This window comes from Trachypithecus francoisi, unplaced genomic scaffold (genome assembly GCF_009764315.1).
Source record: "Trachypithecus francoisi isolate TF-2019V2 unplaced genomic scaffold, Tfra_2.0 Lachesis_group8, whole genome shotgun sequence".
Taxonomy (NCBI): Eukaryota; Metazoa; Chordata; class Mammalia; order Primates; family Cercopithecidae; genus Trachypithecus; species Trachypithecus francoisi.
Window position 1 is genome coordinate 106,527,336 of NW_022681473.1, and position 6,388 is coordinate 106,533,723.

Genomic DNA, 6,388 nt, shown 5'->3' on the forward strand with positions numbered 1-6,388 from the left:
TATGGTCAAACTAACTATGATTGTATAGATTTGCATATAAGGTTTTATTATGAATTGGATATAACATTATTGCATTAATAATATACTAATGCAAAGGTGAAATTTTGCTTTCTCTCTTAAACAAGATTTTTGCATAATATTTTAAAATAATGAGAGATTTTTGTTTACCTTTCAATAAACAACAGAAAAAGGAGGGGAGAGGAGACAGATTCGGTTGGTGTCATGCTGTCTTTATTGCGACCTGCTTGGAAAGTTGACTCTCCCCTCTATCAGCAAGTAAAGATTTTTGCCTTTTAGAAATTTTGGAGTTATCATTTTGGCTACATAAATGACTTGTAGTGACGCTATACTATAATCTTCTCTGAGCAACTCTCCTCCAAATCCTGTTGGGTAATGAGAACAAGTGGCACCCCCCCCCAAAAATCCATACCCCTTTATATTATTTAAGGGACCAATGACCAATCTCCCACCAGTCCCTGGTAATATCCAAATACCCCACACCCCTTTGGGGCAAAAATATCCTTTCCAAGATGGGTGCCTGCTTAATGTTTACCCAACTTGTGAATTCATCTTTCCCTCTAATATCCCCCTTTCTCCCAGGAAAGCTACCTAAATCTTCAACCAATAGCTTCAACCTGGATAGTCCTATCTCGGGGGTTTAAAAATAGCCCACACTTATACAGACACACCCTAGCAAGAAATCCAACCTAGAAATCTCTTGAGGGGGGATAATGTCCTCACATGTGGCCCCTTCACAGAACTTGCACAGCAACACACAGTATAAACCTTAACTTGCTAACAAAAGGAAAATTTTTTTTTGTCTAATTCAAAGATTACATATAGGCCAGACGTGGTAACTCACGCCCGTAATCTCAGCACTCTGGAAGGCCAAGGCATGCAGATCACCTGTGGTCAGGAGTTCAAGATCAGCCTGGCCAACATGGCAAAGCCCTGTCTCTACTTAAAAAATACAAAAATTAGCTGGGTGTGGTGGCACACACCTGTAGTCCTAGCTACTTGGGAGGCTGAGGCAGGAGAATCGCTTGAACCCACAAGGTAGAGACTGTAGTGAGCTAAGATGCACTCCAGCCTGGATGATAGAGTGAGACTCCATCTCAAAAAAAAAAAAAAAGTTACATATAAAACAAGGTAAAAGGAATGAGGAAATAAGAGAGACATAAAGATGGTTATAAAGGTGAAGACCAAGTGCAGTGGCTCATGCCTGTAATCTTAGCACTTTGGGAGGCCAAGGTGGTGGATCACTTGAGGTCAGGAGCTCAAGACAAGCCTGGTCAACAGGTTGAAACCCCATCTCTACTAAAAATACAAACATTAGCCAGGCATAGTGGCTTGTACCTGTAGTCCCAGCTACCTGGGAGGCTGAGGCACAAGAATCACTTGAACTCAGGAAGCAGAGGTTACAGTGAGCTGAGATCGCACCACTGCACTCCAGCCTGGGTGATAGAGTGAGACTCTGTCTCAAAAAAATAAAAATAATAAAACAAAAAAGAAGAAGAAAGTTATAAAGGTGAAGAGGTATTTTTGATAAGGAGAGTTATAAAGAAAGAAATTTTATATAAGAATGGATCTTGTGGCCGAGACGGGCAGATCACGAGGTCAGGAGATCGAGACCATCCTGGCTAACCCGGTGAAACCCCGTCTCTACTAAAAAATACAAAAAAACTAGCCGGGCGAGGTGGCGGGCGCCTGTAGTCCCAGCTACTCAGGAGGCTGAGGCAGGAGAATGGCGTAAACCCGGGAGGCGGAGCTTGCAGTGAGCCGAGATCCAGTCACTGCACTCCAGCCTGGGCGACAGAGCAAGACTCCCTCTCAAAAAAAAAAAAAAAAAAGAATGGATCTTGTGTGGTAAATTCTTGTCATAAAGTAAAATGAGGCCAGGCACAGTGGCTCAAGCCTGTAATCCCAGCACTTTGGGAGGCCGAGACGGGCGGATCACGAGGTCAGGAGATCGAGACCATCCTGGCTAACACAGTGAAACCCCGTCTCTACTAAAAAATACAAAAAAAAAAAAAAAAATAGCCGGGCGAGGTGGCGGGCGCCTGTAGTCCCAGCTACTTGGGAGGCTGAGGCAGGAGAATGGCGTAAACCCAGGAGGCGGAGCTTGCAGTGAGCTGAGATCCGGCCACTGCACTCCAGCCCAGGCAACAGAGCGAGACTCCGTCTCAAAAAAATAAAAAAAATAAAATAAAAAATAAAGTAAAATGACTGATTTTGTTAAGAAAGAGGGAAGTTTAGGACAAGTCAGAAAGTTCAAGCCTATCATAGATAGTCATGACCGGTGTAAGTCATGAGAAAATTCATGAAAGAAATTTATAAAAGGAATGTTGTATGTAATTAAGGTATAATAATCTGTCTAAAATTGGTTCCCTATGCTGTGTTTAAATTCAAACACTTTTTCATCAAGTAACTTCCAGGTTATCTAAATGGGCTTTCAACAAGGAAAAATAGTCAGACTGCAAAAGGTTTTGCTTCGCCTTTTCAGTAACTGGCTTAAGAAATAAAATTGTATCTTCTAAAATTCAGCAGTTTCACCTTCAAATGATGCTGTGAATGGGATATCAGTCTCTCCCCAATGATGCCTGCTACCTTTACCAGTCTCCCCTGAATTCAGTTGGACACCAGTTTTGCCTTGACATGCTCCCCCTCTCTGATGAGACCCTTCCTCCAGCAAAATCCAGTATCCTAGGTCCCACAATCCAGGATGGGTCTCTTGACAGATCAACAATCGTAGGTAGGGAGAACTCTATGCCCCTGGTCAGCAGGAAGTAGTTGGAAAAGGAGACCTCTGCCCAGTGCCAAAGATATGTCATTGTTGTTCTGCCAAGGGTGGAATGTAGAGTCCTGATAAGCAAGCAACAATGAGGAAGGGGCCCCAAGTTGGGGAGGGTCCCAGGTGGGGAAGAACAATGAACAATTGTTCTGAGAGTAGCTAATTAAACTACCCAAAGGCACAATGACCTCTGTGGGCACAGTGACCTCGTTCCACAGGTAGCCCCCTCCAGCATGACCCTATAAAACTTCTGTCTAGTCCCTGCCTCTTTGCAGACAGCCCTTTCCCTGCTGTGCTGCCCAGCAACCTTGCAAGGTATTTTCATACCTTCTCTAATAAGTCTGCCTTTCTTTACTTATGGCTGTCTTGGTAAATACCCTTACCACCCATGACACCAGCCCTGGCTAGTTACTACCCAGGAAAATATGGAGGTCCCTCAAAAAACTACAAATAAACTACTATATGATCTAGCAATCCCACCACTGGACCTTTATCCAAAGGAAAGGAAATCAGTATATTGAAGAGACATGTGCACTCCTATGTTTATTGCAGCACTTATTACAATAGCCAAGACATAGAATCAATCTAGGTGTTCAACAATAGATAAATGGGTAAAGAAAATGTGATATATGTACACAATGAAATATTATTTGAGCATTAAAAAGAATGAAATCTATGATTCACAGTAACATAGATGGAACTGGAAGACATTCTGTAAAGTGAGATAAGCCAGGAACAGAAACTTAAACACTGAATTCACTCCTATGTGGAAGCTAAAAACATTGCTCTCACAGAAGTAAAAAGTAGAACAGAGGATACTAGAGGGGAAGGGACATAGGGAGAGATTTGTCAACGGAAACACAATTACAGCTAGATAGGAAGAATACATTCTAGTGTCCTATACCACTTTAAGATGGCTATGGTTAACAACAATGCATAGTTTCCAAGAGGTAGAAGGAGGATACTGAGTGTTCCTAACACAAATAAATGAAAAAAAGTTTGAGATGATAGATATGCTAATTAGTCTGATCCGATCACTATACACTGTATGTATCAAAACACCCCTGTGTACCCCATAAATATGTGTAATTATTATGTGTCAATTTTTAAAGTTACTAAACAGTGTAGGGGGATTGTTCTCCTTGGCAGTTACTACAGAAAAAACATCTTCGGAAAAGAGACATGCCACAATGAGACTACCATACAAGATGCCAAAGTTACCCCCCAAATGACAACATCATGAGACAAAATAAGGGAGAGCTGCTGTCTCTCAGTGTTTGTCCCTAGTAAGGACAATTAACCACTGAGCAAACAGACAACTGCACAGCCTTCTTTCACTCACAGAGTGTTGTCCACCTGCAGTGCCGAGTCCTCTCAATCCATCTGCATACTGCTGTGCACTTCTGGGCTCTCAGATGTTTTTAGGTCTACAAGTCTATATAACCACTCTAAGCCATGCCTCTTAAAATGTGCCCTCATTTTCCATTGTTAAGCCATTGAATACAGACTGGTAGGTCACATGGCTTCTGTAAGACAGTCTAGGTCACATTGGTTAACTCTCTACATGAATGGGACCCTGGAGGTCCTTACTCCTGCTCCCTTCTTCAGAGTAGGTTATACCTAAACCATCCTGCATGAGCCTTTCCCAAGGTCAGGGCTGTGTTGAGGGTGTAACAAGTATGGACAGTTGTCTAGCTCTCTTGGGAGATTTAAGCCTCAGGCTTCTAAAGATTAAATATTGGCATGTCTATAATGGGGAGAAGAAAAACAGTGGTACAACTATGTAAAATGATGGATATATTAATCTGCTTCACCATAGTAAACTTTTTACTATCTACATGTATCCCACAACATCATGTTGTTTACCTTAAATATACACAATGAAATTTGTTTAAAAATAAAATTTAAAACTGTCTTCTAAAAAGAAAAATAGTGAAGAAAGAGCTCTGCTGTGAGCTCAAGAACAGCCAGTCACAGCTTTACCTAAACCCATGGGTGACTTAAAGCTGAAGCCTTGTCATCATCACTGTCACATACTCTTATTATGAGGAAACTTTGCTCCTCTTTTTGCTGAGGAGATTCACCTAAGTTACTCTACGTGACAGTAACTGAAACAGCACCCACTAGACTACTTTATGACATCCCCCTCCAGAAATCAAGAGTTCTGCAATCACGGCTTCACAATCCTGAGAGACTACCAATTCAACCAGCCTTCAGGACTGGCACACTTCTGCATGAGAAAAGTTCAAATAATGGCTTAAGAAATTCAAAGCAACTGCTTACCCAAGATGAAGAGCACCCAGGAGAGGCAGTGCACTGAAATCTCCCCACAGCTGCAGTTCCCAAGCTCAACTGAAAGACTGCTGCGAGCACTCTAGGTTAGGCTCAGAGCAAACCAAACACGTGCCTTCTGAAGTGGCTGCAGAGATGCAAACAGGAACCTCTAACTCAAGGTTCTCATTTCAGTCATCATTACCCAATTTTTATGTATACTTTCATTCTAAAAAGAGGTGACAAATTCAACCTACTGAAGTGAACCTCACACTCAGACTTCTTCAGGTGCCATCTTCCCTTTTAGATGACAAGCCCTCTGAGGGTAGGAGCTTGAATGGCACCAGGCAAGTAGGTGCTGAGAAAGAAATCCGTTTCATGCAAACAAAATACAATAAATGTAATATTAACACAAAACATTCTGTCTTAAAGATATGCAACCTCTTTTATTGTTCCTCTCGAAACAGAGGTGCAACCTCGCCAGGCAATCACCCAATCCCTGCTTCCAAAGATATGCCTGCCCAGTCCTCCAACTCGCTACGTAGACATGAATTTCCTCTGGCCGTGTGATATCAGCATTTCCAGAATACAGGCAGCCATTGATTCCCATAGAGAACCTCTTGGGTGACTTGGACATCCTAGATTAGAACTCAAGGTTTCTTCACTTCAAGATACCTCTCAGTCTTAGTCACCACTTCAAAAATAGATGTTCTCAATGTATGTACCTTCAACCTCGGCTAGATTGGCTTGACCTAGGCATGGGCAGACTCATCTTATGGAACTTGTCCTGTATCATCTGAAAAGCTGTTGAACGTTTGCTCCCAAGCACTATGCTGCACATGGTACTTTAGAAGTGATGTGCTGGAGAGCCAGCAATCTCCACAGTATAAATATTCCCATCATGGCCTATTTCAAGCTACCAACAGTTTAACAACTGGCTTGCAAAATTCCTAAAAAATGTAATACAGGTTGAGTATCCCTTATCCAATATGCTTGGGACCAGAAGTGTTTCAGATTTCACATTTTTTTTCAGATTTTAGAATATTTGCTGAATACATACCAGTTGAACATCCCTAATCTGAAAATCCAAAATGCTCCAATAAGCATTTCTTTGGAGCATCATGTTGGCACTCAAAGTTTCAGATTTTGGAATTTCAGATTAGGGATACTCAGCCTGTAATTAGCTCTTGCTATGTGAGCTGGTTCCAGCATACCACGGAATCTCTGCAGGTTCTTGCGGGGGTACAGCTCAGACATGACTGGTTGCACAATGCTGAAAACCACCGTTAAATCAAGTTCAGCCTAAGCTGCCTCCTTACATATCTT

The 6,388-nt window shown here is 42.0% G+C and overlaps 1 protein-coding gene across 2 annotated transcripts in view; it reads right to left on the minus strand.

Moving 5' to 3' along the window:
• Nucleotides 1-5,233, minus strand: part of JAML (junction adhesion molecule like) — a 34,737-nt gene extending 29,504 nt beyond the window's left edge. Inside the window, exon 1 of one of the 2 annotated variants that reach the window (XM_033205894.1) lies at nucleotides 5,075-5,233. The gene's annotated coding sequence lies outside the window, so the exon portion shown is untranslated. Of the gene's footprint in view, nucleotides 1-4,133; nucleotides 4,285-5,074 lie in introns of those variants that run through there. The other variant, XM_033205896.1, reaches the window with a different exon arrangement.
• Nucleotides 5,234-6,388: the final 1,155 nt, after the last annotated feature.